The 16,679-nt window shown below is 37.4% G+C and overlaps 1 protein-coding gene and 1 long non-coding RNA gene across 14 annotated transcripts in view; one reads left to right on the top strand and one right to left on the bottom strand.

Annotated features, from left to right (window-relative positions):
• The window catches only part of LOC119237138 (uncharacterized), a 30,840-nt gene extending 20,877 nt beyond the window's left edge, over positions 1 to 9,963 (bottom strand). Inside the window, exons 1-4 of one of the 4 annotated variants that reach the window (XR_005123198.2) lie at positions 9,853 to 9,963; positions 2,463 to 2,504; positions 2,147 to 2,241; positions 1,717 to 1,814 (exon numbers count right to left, since the gene is read on the bottom strand). This is a non-coding gene — a long non-coding RNA (uncharacterized LOC119237138). The remainder of the gene's footprint in view (positions 1 to 1,716; positions 1,815 to 2,146; positions 2,242 to 2,462; positions 2,505 to 9,852) is intronic. The other 3 variants (XR_005123201.2, XR_005123200.2, XR_008550142.1) reach the window with 3 other exon arrangements.
• The window catches only part of EIF4G3 (eukaryotic translation initiation factor 4 gamma 3), a 233,278-nt gene that overhangs the window by 141,034 nt on the left and 75,565 nt on the right, over positions 1 to 16,679 (top strand). The gene's annotated exons all lie outside the window — the stretch shown is intronic.

Below are 16,679 nucleotides of genomic sequence, written 5' to 3'. Positions count from 1 at the left end.
CTCTTATTCATATGAATCAGTTCCTCAGTGGTTCATTGTGTTGCTTTGGGGTTAGGAACATGGTTTATAATCCCTAATCCTGTTTTCTCAGAATTTTAAAGTATACTCATATGCAAGTCCTCTTTAATACTTGATTTAGAAAAATAGCACTCACAATGTCAAAGGTCTGTGACTAGTTTTGAGAAATGAAAGTGCCTTCTCTGATTTGCAGATATTTCTAATGCTGTCCACTTTTTCATTAAAAAAATTCATTTTTCCTGTAACATTTTACTATTCGTAATTTCAATATATTTTTCCCAGTTCAAAATGATTTCTTTTTAATGTTGCATTCCCTAGAATCATAGGAACTAACCATTGAGCTTTAAAATTTTATTTAAGAGTTATCTGTTTCTAATCAACTATTCTAAAGTCAGTAACCCATAAGATTATGACTTTTAACAAATCAGCATAGTCCTTCTGCAATATTGCCTTGTGTTTTATAATTAATTTGTCCTCTAAAAACCTGCCAGGTTAAGTTTTATACTTTGTCAAATGAGTGTTCCCTCCAGCCTTTGCTCTAGATATGCACTGAGGAAATTTGTATTAATAGTTAACAGCATCCTCAGTACTTTTTATCTATTTTGACCTGTCCAATAGATAGGTAAACTTGAAAAATCAAAAGCCTTAACCCTACCTTTACGATGTGTCTTTCCCACCCAACTCTGTTCTTGAGGCAGGTTTGAGGTGTCTGGTTCCTTGGAATTGTAGAACATCTAGTTTAACATAGTGAACCAGAAGAGAAAGAAGACATTTGGGACAGGCAAATATCTATCATGAATGTTTGTAACTCACCAGTTTACTCAACAGGAAACTGGTCTCTATTGGTCAATCTGCATTGCCTCAATTTTCATAGTGCCCTCACCATTATAGGAAACATCTTCCTTGGTAAGGCAGTGACCTTGGCTTTTTTTTTTTTTTTTCTTTTTTTTTTGGTCAGTCACTCTTTGGAAAAAATAATCTTAGCTTTGGTGTGACTACAGGTGAAACAACAACCCCCTTCCCCAAGAGTACTTTCTTGCTTGAGAAAATTTGTTTGATGCTTCATTGTTTCATTTACCCACCAAAGAATTTTCATTCAACCAGTGATGTGGTAGTTCCAAAAATAAGAGAAGTTACTGAAGGCAGTGTTTAAAAAACATCAAAACAACTAACAGAAAAGAAAGCAATTATAGGGAATACAGGTTAAAGATACAAACTGTATCTCAAAACTGAAATAAGTGTAAAGCTGACCCAGCGCCAAAATCTTACTTCCACTCTTTTTCATTCATCTTTTAAACTGTTTGTCACTTGGTTTCCTGATACTGCAAAACATTGCCCAAAGATAAATGGAGAAACACATTTTTTGGTTAAGTAATCTTCATACCATGGTTCATTTTTAAAAATGCAGATATTCTTGCAATAATGATGGTATTTCATGGGCACCTTTATAAAAACTGTGAATTCTTTAGCAGTAAACCGGAGGATACCTTGAAAAGAAACAGCTGTCTTTTTGCATGGGTAGGGATGAGGTAGAGGTTGGTGATGTCAGGATGTGAAGAATCTTGGCATTCTTCTAGTTTTATCATATTTTTAAATCTTCAAGTGTGTTTTATAGAAACTAGAAGTTCTTTAATTTCCCTTTATATCTTATGCTCTTCAAAATCCAAAGTAAGGCGCAGAGCCATAGGGAAGACCCACCTGGCACCAGTGTCCTCCAGACTCACCCGGAACACCTCTGACCCAGTGCAGGGGTGCAAACCACACCTGGCAGAAGCTCCACTCATAGCAGCACAGCCCTGAAAGCAAAAAATGGGCCAATAGAAAAGCACAGCAGGTCCTCCCCGTTGGTGCAGCGGGTTGAGTGTAGCCCTGTGGAGCTGTCTGCCACCTCTGCAACGTGGGTTCGATTTCCGGCCAGCCAGGGAGATACCCACATAGTGTGGCAGACCTCTCCTGCCTTTCCCGCTGCTCCCCTCAGCAGTGTATTTCAGTTAGTCCACCTGCTCTGTTCCCCACTCTGCCTCTCGCCCCGCCCCCCCCCACTCCCACAACTCTGGCCTGCACCCCAGCTCTTGTATACATAAATAAATCTTTTAAAAATAAATAAATGTAAATGGACTGAACTCACCAATTAAAAATATGCAGAATATCTGTTTGGATTAGGAAAAAGAATACATCTTTTTGCTGTTTCCAGAAGATGCACCTGAGTTCCAAAGATATAATCTTAAAGGGTTAGAAAACAATCCTATAAGCAAAGGGGACCCAAAGGAAGGCAGGGACAATCATACTTAAAACAGACAAAACAGATTTCCAGTTAAAAATGATAATTAAATGTTGGGAGCCTGCTGCCATAAAGGGAGCTGGAGTTCTCTGATTCTGAGATAGATACTGTGTGATGATCAAGGGAAAAATACATCAGAAAGACATAATACTCAAATACTCACCAAATAAAGAAGCACCAAAACATGTTGGGCAACTGCTGTCAACTGAAAACAAACACATTTGGAACAAACACATTTGTGGTAGGGAACTGAAAACACACCATTCTCACCAATGGACAGATCAACTATAGATTGGCAAGACAGAAAATAAATAGAGATACAATAGCTTTAAACAAAGAATTGGATCACATGGGCCTAATATGGTGTTGTCAGAAAAGTCATGATGAATTTTTTTCTATGTTTTTCAAAGAAAAAATACATCATGACTTTTCCAACAATCTAGTAGATATCTTTAAGGAACTGCACCCCAGAAAAGCAGAATACACTTTTTTCTCAAGTGCACCTGGGACATTCTCCAGGATTGACCACATAATGTGTCACAAGACACAAGTATCAACAAATTCATAAAGACTGAAATCACACCAAGGATCTTCTCTGACAATGAAGGTATCAAACTAGAAATAACGGGAACAAAACAAAACAAAACAAGACAAGAAACTCCTTTGATATTTGAATACTGAACAACACACTACTGAAAGACTACTGGGTTATTTAGGAAATTAAAAAAGAAAGAAGTACCTCAAGATAATGACAATGAGGACACAATCTCACGGAACTCATGGGGTACAGCAAAAGCGTTACTTAGAGGGAAGTACACAGCAGTATAGGGCCATATCGGGAAACAAGAAAGCGCTCAAGTCAGTAACCTCATACCTCATTTGAAGGATTTAGAAAAAGAACAAATAAAACCAAAAGTCCACAGAAGAAAAGAAATAAAAATAAGTGAACCAGAAACTAGAAAGACAATCCAAAAGATCAATGAAACTAAAAGCTGATTCTTGGAAAAAATAAACAAAATAGACAAACCTCTAGCTAGGCTCACTAAGTATAGCGGAGAAAAGACAAGTAAATAGGATAAAAAATGTACAAAAGTTACAGCAGACACTGCGGAAGTTCAGAGGTTAGTAAAAATCTACTGTGAACATTTATATGCTAACAAGTGTAATAACCTGGAAGAGGTGGACGAATTTCTAGAATTACTCAATCATCTCAGACCAATCACAAACAAGAAAATTGAAACAATAATCAAAACTCTCCCAAGAAAAACAAAAGGACCAGAGCCAGTTGGTTTCACAAGTGATTGCTACCAAACTTTCAGAGATTTACTGATATCTGTTCTACTCAAACTCTTCCAGAAAATCAGAGGGAATACTTCCAAAGTTACGAGGCCTGCATTACACTAATACCAAAACCAGACAAAGGCAACACAAAAAATTATTAACTAGTTTCCCCAATGAACACAGTTGCAAAAACTCAATAAAACCTTAGCATACAGAATCCAACAATGCATTAAAAGGACTATATATCACAACCAAATGGAATTTATACCAGTGGCACAGGTAAAACATCTGAAAATCAATCACATCAAAAAAGAAAGGTAAAAATGATAGGGTTGTATCAGTAGATGCTGAGAAAGTACTTGGTAAGATTCAACATCCATTTATGATGAAAACCCCTGAAAAACGAGATAAATGGAACATATTGTAACATAATAAAAGCCATATATGACAAACCCATAGCTAACATCATTCTCAATGGTGACACACTGAAAACTTTTCCATTTATATCTGCTAGAAGACAAGGATGTCTCTTTTCACCACTACTATTTAACATAGTATTGGAATTCCTAAGTAAGTAATTAGGCAATAGAAAGATGTAAAATGTATCCAAACCCAGAAAGAACAAGTAATTCTGTCACTTGTTTGCAGATGACATGATAATATGCATAGAGAACACTAAAGATTCCACTGAAAAACCAATTGAAACAATAAACCAGTTTAACAAAGTGGCAGCTTATAAAATTAGTACACAAAAGTCATTTGCTTTTCTGTATTCAAACAGTGAGTTAGAAAGCAAGAAATTAAGAAAATGTTTCTATTGACTGTCACATTAAAAAGAATTAAATACCTAGAAGTATTAGCCTAACAAAGGAAGTTAAGGACTTAACACAACAAAAACTGTAAGATATTGTTAAAAGCAATAGAAGAGGCAAGGAATTGGGAAGATACTCCTTGCTTGTGGGTTGAAGAACAAATAATGTTTAAATGCCCATCCTACCTAAAGCATTATACAGATTCACTGCAATCCCAATAAAAATTTCAGTAGCATTCTTCAAAGAAATGGACCCCAAATAGCAAAGCAATCCTGACAGGAGGAAGAATGTTAGTATCTCACATCCAGCCTTGAAACAAAACCATAAAGCCACAATAATTAAAACAGCATTGTATTAGAACAAAAATGGACAACACATACCAGTGCAATGAATTGAGAACCCAGAAATAAACCCACACCTAATTTAAGACAAAGGAGCCATGAATCTACACTGGAACCAGGAATTCCTCTTCAATAAATAGCATTGGGAAAATGGATAGTTGCATGCAGGAGAATGAAAGTAGACTGCTGTCTCACATCATACACAAAAATCAACTTGAAATGGATAAAAGGCTTGGGAAAGGCCTGAAGCCATAAAATAGAAGAAAACAAAGGCAAAATACTTTACAACATAAGGTTCAGTGATGTCTTTGCAGGTTTATTTCTAACACCAAGGAAAACAAAAGAGATTGATTATAAACACTAACTTTATCAAGCTCAAAAGCACTACTGAATGGGAGAAAGTATTTGTATGCTATTTATCTGGCAAGGGACTGATATCAAAGATCTACAGGGCCTCCTTGGTGGTACAAGGGCTTAAGACGCAACCTATGAAGCTATTTGCAGCCACTGAAGCATGAGTTCCATCCCCTGTTGGCCAGGGAGCTACCCACATGGCACAGCAGACCTCTCCTGACTCACCCGCTGCTCCCCTCAGCCGTGTACTTTAGTCAGTCTGCCTGTTCTGATCACCACTCTGTCTCTGGTGAATCCTCTCACCCCCCACACCTCTGGCCTGTACCCCAGTTCTTGTATGCATAAATAAATCTTTTTTTAAAAAACTATAAAACTGCCAAAAACATACCTGATTGTTTCAGTTCAACTAAAATATTTTTATGTTATTGACACAGTAACTGATTTAGTTATATACTATTGTTTTATCTGCCTTTTCACTGAAGCTGTCACTCTTTTAGGAGTCTCAGTGATTTTTGTAAGAATTTTAGTTCCATGTCTTCACTTTATAGGGATCCAAAATGTCTTATTTTCCCTACATAAGTGTTAGAAAGTAAACTCAATTATAGAGATTGACACATCCCCGGTCGTGTGTTGGCTATAGCACTAGTAGCAGCTAATGTTGTTTCTGTGAATTCAGGAAGCTTCCCTAATATTCCTGTCGCCTGAGTCAAGTTTGAGATCTAGATTCTATAGGATGCATGATGAGAGATTTATTTCTCAAGTGGAGATATGATTTATATTTTGGGAGTTGTTAATAAAATGTGATCCATATAACCAATCATATTGCTGTTATCTTTTATTTTCAATTCACTTTAGCATCAAAAGGAGCATACCTTAAGTCAGAAATAGATGTACTAGTAATATCTTTGATTTATTCTAAACTCTGAGATTGAAAACCAGAGAAATAACAAAGTCATTTTTGGTAGACTAATCTGAAACAGATTAATTTTAAAAAGCATGATCTGAAGGTTAGCAACAGAAATAGTGAATTAAAATTTGTTCTTTCCTTTGCTCCACTTACATCTTCTTTGATGTATTTGAAATGTCCCTGGAAGATTTTGTTACTGGGGTTAAAAATAGGTCTCCAGTGACTTGAGAGTCCCACAAACCTAATCCCTTCCTTAATGTGCACTCTTATACTTTAACTTCTTACATTTCCATGGAGAAATACACTCTGAGATCTTGGAAACAGATTTTTTACATGTTGCTAATTCAGTGTCATTTGTCAAATCCAATAGACACTCAGCTTCCTATTTCAGATACTTGAGTCTGAGTGATTCTTAGGGATAGGTTAATTAAAATTACTGTTTTTTCTGACCTTGAGAAAATATTTGCAACAAAGCTGCCGAAAAGAGTGTTTCAGTCCACGTCATTTCTGCTTGTTTCTTGCCTTCCACAGTGAGGTCTTAAGCATTCCCTGGCAAATGCTGGTACAGTGTCAGATTCTGCCCTTATGCAGTAGAATGAGCCCAGACACATGGAAGTGGAGCCCAACAAGCTCAGGGGCCCAACCATATGGCAAGCACCTTCCAGGGTTCCTCCTAACCTCTTCATATGGGGTACACTTCCGTACTATTTGCATAGTAGCTGCTTTTCTTTATATTATCATGCATCTAAATATCATTTATTGGATATTTATTTAGTCATACATATTTCTTTTTGAAGTTAATACAGATTTATTTACTTGTTTATTTACTTGTTTACTTATTTATTTATTGGTGGGCCCCTTGCTGGTGGCCGGGGAATGAACTGGTGCTGCAGAGGCTGCGGGCAGCCTCTCAGCCCAGTGCTCAACTGCTACGCCACCAGGGGAGGCACCCAGATTTATTTTTTTTAAAGATTTATTTATGCATACAATAACTGGGGTACAGACCAGAGATGTGGGGGATGAGAGGATTCACCAGAGACAGAGTGGGGAACAGAACAGGCAGACCGACTGAAATACACTCCTGAGGGGAGCAGTGGCGAGACAGGAAAGATCTGCCTCGCCATGTGGGTTTCTCACTGGCCAGCCAGGGATCGAGGCTGTGAATTGCTTCATAGTGCAGTGCTTAACCCCTTGTGCCACCAGGGAAGCCTTAGTCATACATATTTCTATAAGAGCTTCTTGGTTCAGAATTAGCTCACTGCACCAGACTTAGTAATTAACCCACCATCCCTCTCTGCACCTCCACTCAGACCCCCAAAAAACAACTATCATTTGTACTTAAATGCTTTTTCCAGACTGGATAATCAAGATGGTTTAGGGTAGCATTGTTCTCTTTCATTCTCTTCAGGAAAACCTAGTCTAGCTAAAACTTACTTTCTCCAGTATCCATTTCTTTATCTTGCACACATTAGTCACGATAGCTATTTCTAATAGCTATCAATAGCTAGTCAGTGTAATTTTCTCTATTGCAGAAAAATGTACAAGATATGTTTCCTATTGCTCTGTTATAAGTGCTTGGCAATTTAGTTGTAATCATAATAGTCTTTTTACTTTTTTACATTTATTCAGTCTTTTTTCAGCCATCTCAAGAACTAATCTTAGGATTTAAGCAATTACTCCTGGGAACTTGGATTTCTCAGGCACAGTAAGAGTTGTGCAAACATGTATTCTTTTACTTCAAATTTCTATTCTAACATGCTTTCCACGTTGATGTAAAGTTCTTTTACATTTTGGGATTTAGGGATTAATCATTTATGCATGTGACCTTGGTTCAAAGGGAGATGTGAAAGCACCTGTTTTCAGCAGAAATAGTTGATGAGGGTGTGCACTTGAAATTCATCAGTGAAGAATTCAAAGATGTCTGCCTAGGTTTTATGTTAGAAAGTTGTAAGTGCTATATAAAAATAATAAGCTTGGTAAGGAATGTTGGACTGGTATTTTTTAAAAAGATGAGATTTAAGCAAAGATGGAAGATGAAGGATACCAAAATTTGTGGGTTTTTTCCTAATCCTTTTTCCTTTTGGGGAACAGTGCTATACCCCATCTTCTCTCTCTTGAATTCCAATAGACTGGTCACACTACTGTGAATTAAGTGCCTGTATAAATTCATGTTCTTTACCCCCAGACATTATTTTTTTTTATTTTTTTTTTTTAGAGGCATGTTTTATTTATTTATTTATTTGTTTGTTTGTTTGTTTTGTTTATACATGCACTGGGTACAGTCAGAAGCGTGGGAGGGTGAGAGAATTCACCAGAGCCAGAGCGGGGAGCAGAGCAGGCAGAAGGACCGAAATACACTGCTGAGGGGAGCAGCGGGCGGCAGGAGAGGTCTGCGCACCATGTGGGACCCTCCTCCGGTGGCCGGGGAGCAGCAGGGGATCGAACCGGCGCCGCAGAGGCCGCGGGCAGCTTCGCAACCCAGCGCTCAACCGCTGCGCCACCGGGGAGGCCCACCAGACATTATTTTTATGACCTTTCTGTTACAAAATTTCTCAGCTCAAAACTCAAGGATATGGGATTTTATTCTAAGATCAATAAAAAAGAAATGGAACAAAGTTGGTTTTGTTTTGTTTTTTTTTTTGTTTTATTTTTTGTTTGTTTTTTTTTGCATAGAAAAACTGAGGTATAGGCCAGAGGTACAGGGAGTGAGAGGATTCAACAGAGATCCAGTGGGGAGCACAACAGGCGGACTGACTGAAATACACTGCTGAGGGTAGCAATGGGCGAGACAGGAGATGTCAGCTGTGCCATGTGGGTCAGCTCTCTGGTCGGGGATGGAATTCATGCTGCAATAGTTGCAGATTGCTTCATTGTGCTGACACTTAACCCCTTGCACCACCACTGAGGCGCCCCCCCCATCTCATTTAATCATCACATATCTTAAGTGACCTCTGCTATCATTTGGAAGGGAGAAGGGCTGCTTAGAACAGTGAATTTCTAGACGAGTCTATAGCATTTATTAAAAACCTTAAGGGATCCACAAAGTAGAGGGAGGATAGTAAAAGCATCAATCAGTAACTGGTTAGGTTGGGAGTAAAAAATTAGGAAGAAAGGCAAAAAAAGAAAACAAAAGGCTGGGAAAAAATGAATAGAACAGCTAAAAATGGGGAAAGTGCCCATCAGCTGATAAATGAGAAAACAATGTTATCTGGCCATTAAAGGGGGTTAGTGCTGATATATGCTACAATATGAATGAGCATTGGAAACATTATTCCAAGTTTAAAAAGGCATGGAAGAACACATATTGTATAATCCCATTTATATGTAAGGTCTAGAATAGGCTAATCTTTAGCAACAGAAAATAGATTGGTGGTTGCCAGGGCTGGGCAGGGATGAAGTGAGGAGGAAAAGTTAAAGAATACAGACTTTCTTTTAGGGGTGATGAAAATCTTCCAAACTTGGTGGTGATGGTTGCACAACTCTGTCACTGTGCTGTAAATCACTAAATACATGTTTCATTCATAATTTATAGTATGTGAATTATATCTCAGTATCGCTATTAAAAAAATGAATAGGTGTATGAGTGGTTGTGCTATCAACATTTATGTAATGATCTATCAGAGACACCAGCCTAGGAATTGAATGCTAAAAGCTTAATGTTAAAAATGAATCAGAGTTGGGAGGTTAGAGCTTAGAAATTTAGTAATTAGGTTTCATAATTGAACACCATAATCTGTCATACCAGACATAAAGGAATATTGGGTACAACCAAAAAACCGCTTTGCCCTTTGATGTGTGAACTGTGTATTATTTTTATTTTTAGTCCACCTAATCATTTTGCTAGTAGCTATATCTTACCTGAGTTTTGAGGAGTTGTTCTCAGCTAGGTATTAAACGCACTACCACTGTAGTAACATTCTATGCGCATTGTTGATGTCACAAATGTGGAACACCTGACTGTGCTAGGGAAATGAGGTCATTATTTGTGATTGAAACAGATGAAGGATCTGTGTCTTAGAAGCAATTTGAAGAAATTGAATTTCTTTTGTATGTAATTTTGTCTTGTAGTGTCTTGTATTGTTGCTTCACTGGAATCATATTCTCTAAGTCCTTTTATGGCTTCTACCCAGGATCTGTCTTGGGCCTTTTTTGTCCTTCCAGATACTCATTTACTCCATTTGTACAACCCCCTCTACTTTCTAGTCCATTTCACAGACTCTCATGTTATTAACTGCTGACATTCTCTCTGCATTGAAGTATTTCAGCACCTATTTCCTAGAGCAATCCAGAAAATTAACATTATTTCTGTTTGCATTTGTTTGGAAGTTATAGAACAGAATTATTTGTTTTGAAGATGTAAAATATGGACTCTCAGGTCATCCTTGCAGACCCTTTGTGAGCAATCATCTCTCCCTCTTTTCTTTTTTGGCCAATCCTGCACACCCACTGCTAGGTGCCAGTTCCCACATTGTTGCTTTGATATGCTATCTTCTCAATTTAGGCCATATTCTTGAACTTGCTAAAAATACAGTTTTTAATATGACTATTTACAAAATTTTCTATTTTAACAATTCCTTGACTCTTAACACCTAAATATAATTGTGCCAATTCAGGACAGATTTTTGTTGGTGTGGATTGATTAGTTTTTTTTTTTAATCTGATAAATGTATTTTCTAATAGGAAATTTATCAGCACTGTTTATTAACTTTGTTGATCCTCACAACTTCCCTGCTTTCCTGTTTGATAGAAGAGGAAACTGAGGCACAGAGAAGATTTATACAGCTAGTAATGGTAGAGTTCCATAGCCACTAATCATAATGACTTTTCTGTATTGCCTTATATGTCAAACTAAATATCCTGTAAATAAATCTTAAACTTCAGCAATCAAAATTTAAAATAATTCTTGTAAATATGATACCTCCCTCACCACATTTCTGTGTGGTCCAGAATCCATACATGTAACCTAAGCTGCACCTTAGTGCCTAATACACCATTTAAAAAATAAAAACAGAAGTCACTATGATAACATTCGATATTCAGGTAGATATTTGATAATATCCTGTACCTATTAGGGATTTTATTACAATAATATTATTAGCAGTTGTTAATTGATTCCACAAATACTTGTGAGTCCCAGGGCTGCCATAATTTAAATTAGTACTTATTAACCATTATTATTAAATCCAGAATTCAAACAAGATTTGAATTATGTTATTAATATTTAAGTCAGTATATCTGGTTTTATAGACATTCCGTTTGAAATGTGATATTACATAGTAAAGATGTCATTAATTATACAGTTCACATTAAATCATGTTATAACCAAAGTGTGGCTTTTTGTACTTGTTACAAATGGAGTCTACTCTCTTTTCAAATCATACCAAGGTACAGAATACCATGTATAGTGTGAAAAACTTGAAAAGACTGTATGTTCATTCACACATATGATTCTATGTATGATTATATGTATATGTATATGAGTATTTTTTAGAGGATAAGTAAGAAATACTTAATGGTTTCTTTTGGGGAGAGATACCTGGGAATATGAAGGGAAGGAAAAAACTTTTTCACCTTTATTTGTTCTGATATTTTTTTTGCCCATGAGTATGAATTACTTGTACCTAAAATAAATTTTACTATAAATTTTGCAGCTGAGTTTTTTTTTAATCTAATTCAAATGATAATTATCTCATGAAACATGGATTTTCAAACTTCAGAGATAGCTATTAGTCTGTTTTTGGTAATTTCTAATACTCTTTATAACGCTGCAATGAGTCATCTAGTACTATTTTGTTAAAAGGTACCATTGGGGCCTCCCCTGGTGGCATAGTGGTTGAGCGCTGGGCTGAGAGGCTGCCCGCAGCTTCTGCAGCGCCGGTTTGTTCCCCGGCCGCCGGCGAGGGTCCCACCAAAAAAAAAAAAAAAAAAAGGTACCATTGGTTTTACAACATGGTATATGTTTTAGGGAGTACAGGTTTATGCATCTTCAAGTATACATCACTAAACCATACTTACCATGAATTGCTAACAATCTCCTCCTCTACCCTTTGTTTCTACTTTCCCCTCCCCCTCTTTTTGATGTGAATGACATTGACCCATGTGTGAGACATCTGACTGAATAGCTTGATGACAGGTAACCTCAGTTCTGTCATCACAGTCCAAGGATTTGTTTTTGTTAGTTTTGTCTATTTTTCTAGATTCCACATGAGTGAAATCATTATTTGTTTTTTCCTTCTGACTTATTTCGCTTAGCCTATTCCCCTCCAGTTCCATCCATCTTGTTGCATAGGGCACTTGGGCTATTTCCATATCTTGGCTATTGCAAAGAGTGCTGCGGTGAACTCAAAGATTCATGTATCTTTTCAACTTAGTCTTTTCATATTCTTTGGCGAGGTATCTAGAAATAGGTTTGCTGGATCATATGGTAGATTTGTATTTTACTTTTTGAGAAACTTCCATGATGTGACAGCATATGAGGTTTGCTTTTTCTTCACAACCTTGCCAGCGTTTGTTTCTGGTCTTTTTCGTGTTGGCCATTCTCTTAGGTCTGAGATGATACCTTCTTCTGGTTTTCATTTACATTTCCTTTATAATGAGTGATATGAACATTTTTCATTAGCCTGTTGGCCATTTGGGTATCATTTTTGGAAAAATGTCTTTTCAGATCTTCTGCCTTTTTCTTTTCTGAAAAAGTGAAGTTTAGTTTTAAAAATCATACACAATAAACTTCTGATTCATTTTAAACTTTCACAGGGAAGTCAGTTTCCCATTGAGTGCACACCGCCTCAAGATGAGGCGAGAGCACAATGAACAGAGAACCCCGCCTTTCCTCAATAGCTGAACAATAGCAACTGCTACTCAGGCTTGAACCAGCAATACTGGCTTTCCAGGTGACTTGAAAAGCTAGTTTCTTCAGAGCAAATAAACTCTGGAATCCACTTTGACAGCCATTCAGGTTGTTGGGCATCATCAGCAGACCCCAGAGGGCACACAGACAAGGAGATGTGCCGATGCACAGTATTTCACCTCCTCAATCCTGTGTACTTTCCTACACATTACATACTCTGGTCCAATTTGAGACACCCACCTCACCCCTCAACTGTGTTTCCCTTAAATTGAATACAGGTCTGAAAAGCAGACTTAGTACTGTGCAAACTGCAGCATTGTGGACTCACTGATGTTCAGATTTTTTTCCCATCCACATTCACATATTCAAAGGGATGGAGGATTTATAACTTCATAAAGACCCAAGAAAAGTGAGAATGTAAAAGGTCTTCCTTTTTGACACCAGAACAAAATTGAAAATGAGCACCTTACCTGAATAGTGAGAAATGAGTAATGATCTAGTAAAGAGAAATAATATTGTTTACCAACAAGGTATCTTGAATAAAAGTTGTTTTCAGAACTATGTTCCACAACTAATGAAATACCTTGAGATGAAAAGGTTAGCTCTCATACATAATCACTCTTAACATTCTTGTTTTGTTTTGTTTTTAAAGATTTATTTATTTATTTATACAAGCACTGGGTACAGTCAGAAGCGCAGGAGGGTGAGAGAATTCACCAGAGCCAGAGCGGGGAACAGGACAGGCAGACCGACGAAGTACACTGCCGAGGGGAGCAGCAGGCATCAGGAGAGGTCTCACTCTTAACATTCTTATAACTTACGTGTAATGATTTTCCATTGTCAGTACAAAACTAATGCTTTCTAAAAGCTCCATAAATTCTCCAATTCCTCTGGAGATCAAAAAGCATATGCAAATAATAACATTCCCAGGAAAATTAGCACATTAAAAAGTGATTCCATAGTATTCTAACACAGAGCAGTCTGACCTATAATCTGGGACAGAACACCTGTACTTCAGTCATATAGTGAAAATCAGTTCTTCCAATTTTAAATTCTTGTAAAGATTGAAGGACAGAGAAAGTCATCCATTATCCAAATTGTAGTCTGAATATTAGCATTAATTTTTCTGCATTTCCTTCTAGCCTTTACATAAATATTTTACATACTTGTAATGTGGATATAATCTTGTTTTACTTTTTTGTCTTTTAACCTAAGCATAATCTTTTAAAAAAAATTTTTTTAGCCTAATTGCAAATAGCCAGATATTGCTGCTAGAAGTAGCTCATATAAAATCATTACTGTGACTTAGTTTCTGGCAGTAGATGTGAAACTTCAGCAGTTTAACTCCAATGTGAAATTTCTAAAGACTACTCAGTCAAATTTTTTTCCTTTTTCTACTTTTGATTTAGATGAGTTAATTTTTTTTTTAAAGATTTATTTTTATTTATACAAGCACTGGGTACAGTCAGAAGTGCAGGAGAGTGAGAGAATTCACCAGAGCCAGAGCGGGGAGCAGAGCAGGCAGAAGGACCAAAGTACACTGCTGAGGGGAGCAGTGGGCCGCAGGAGAGGTCTGCGCACCATGTGGGACCCTCCTCTGGTGGCCGGGGAGCAGCCAGGGATTGAATCGGCGCTGCAGAGGCTGCAGGCAGCTTTGCAACCCAGCGCTCAACCGCTGCACCACTGGGGAGGCCCCTAGATGAGTTAATTTTAAAATCATGTTTAACTAACACTTTTATAGCACTTCACTGCCTGTTATTACCCACCTCATGATTTGCTAGCTTTCATATTATTCTTTTTATAACTTCACCAGCTTAATAAAAATGTGGAAGATTGAATATGCAGGAATTTTGACATAGTTGATTTGTTGGGACAGTTCTCACTGGAACATCGGAACTACAAAAGTTTAAATTCTTGTAAGCAGTTCACTTAAAAAAGATTAGAGGGCCTCCCAGGTGGTGCAGCGGTTGAGTGCTGGGCTGCAAAGCTGTCTGCAGCCTCTGCTGTGCCTGTTAGATCCCCGGCCGCAGGCGAGGGTCCCACATGGTGCGCAGACCTCTCCTGGTGCACCCGCAGCTCCCCTCAGCGGTGTATTTCGTCAGTCTGCCTGTTCTGCTCCCCGCTCTGGCTCTGGTGAATTCTCTCACCCTCCTGTGCTTCTGACTGTACCCAGTGCTTGTATAAATAAATAAATCTTAAAAAAAGATTACAAAACTAAATAGACATTATATCTATAATGTAACTTTTAAATGCTGGAAAGAGGGTGAAACTAGAATTACTTGGTATATACAAATGTTGATTTATAAAGCCGTCCACTTGAAACTTATATAATGTTATAAACCAATATCACTTCAGAAAATTTTTAAAAATGCAGTGATGTTCAGCAAAAATAATAAAAGAGCAATGCTTAATTTTAAGAAGTGCAGGCAAGTAAAAAACCCAAAGTGCTCCTAGTATCTCTGAGATAAGACATTGTTTTTCAACTCTATACTGTATTTTGTTAGTGTTCTTTGGTGGCTGTTATCTTTTTTTAGGATAAGAAAAATGCATGTCATAAATATTTTTCATTAAAAAAGCCTGCTTGTTGAAAATATGTAAATAAGCTAACCCTTTCCATCATTCCTTGCTAAATTTCTACCCTCCAAGCGCCCACTCCCTATTTATGGGAAGTTTTCTATGTCTTAAGACTATGTCATAGTCTCTGCATATTTACAGGAAATGTGACTGATAGGACTGAAAGAGAATTATCTAGATCAGGAGGTAGCATTATGCAAGTGATAGCAGTAATGTTTGTCATTCGTATACTTACTATGCAACATTTCTGTCATCTCTGAAAGTCAGGATTTGAGACTAAATCATGATTTAACTTCTTGGAGTTTCTCTAAGAGGTAACTCTTGCAAAGGAAAAGAGAGAATGTATGTTCTAGTGCATGTTTTTATGCAGAGTACGTCCTCATGATGCATTATATCCCATCTCAGTAACTCTTGATTTTTCTGCCCCTATATGAGCTACCATTTTACAGAGTAGTTTTTCTCTGTATATCCCAATTACCTCTGACTTCAAGGAAGAATATTTTTGCAAACTTAACGTGCATTCAATAAAATCCAATACATTTATGATTCTTACATTGAAAAGGGATGGTTGTTAGCTCTTAATTTGCAAGAGCAGCAACTAGATGCCAGTAGATCACATATAAAAAATAATTGAAAAGCAAGGGACTCCTTTGCTTACTTGTTCGGTATCTTAGAGATAATCAGAAAAATGTAAATATTTTGCTTTCTTTTTAAAAAGGGAGCCATTGCCAGATATAACAGGTTTGCGTTTTTTTTTCCCCCAGATTATGTTTATTGAGGTAAAGTTGTTTTTTGTTTTTTTTTTTAAAGATTTCATTTTATTTATGCATCTAAGAACTGGGGTGTAGGCCAGAGGTTCCTGGAGTGATGAGAGTATTCACCAGAGACAGAATAGGAAGCAGAACAGGCATATCTACTGAAATACACTGCTGAGGGGAGCGGTGTGTGAGACAGGAGAGGTCTGTTGCGCCGTATGGGTCAGCTCCCTGGATGAAGATTGAACTCATGATGCAGTGGCTGGCAGTAGCTTGATAGTGCTGAGATTTTAAACCCTGCGCCACCAGGGATGCCCAAGGTAAAGTTGGTTTACATCATTGTATCTGCTTTGGGGTTATAAGTTTAAACCTCTACAAATGTACATTTTCATAACCTGCCCACCATCAGTGCCCCAATAATCCTCTACCGTTTTACATTGGTCCCCTCCCTTCCCCCAGTCCCATCCTGCCACCCTACCCTTTTGGTTGCCTTATTTTTGGAGTCAGAT

The sequence above is a fragment of the Talpa occidentalis genome, unplaced genomic scaffold (assembly GCF_014898055.3).
Source record: "Talpa occidentalis isolate TD23 unplaced genomic scaffold, MPIMG_talOcc4v2.1 talOcc4.9, whole genome shotgun sequence".
In the NCBI taxonomy this organism is placed as follows: Eukaryota; Metazoa; Chordata; class Mammalia; order Eulipotyphla; family Talpidae; genus Talpa; species Talpa occidentalis.
This window is presented reverse-complemented; position numbering and strand designations above follow the sequence as displayed.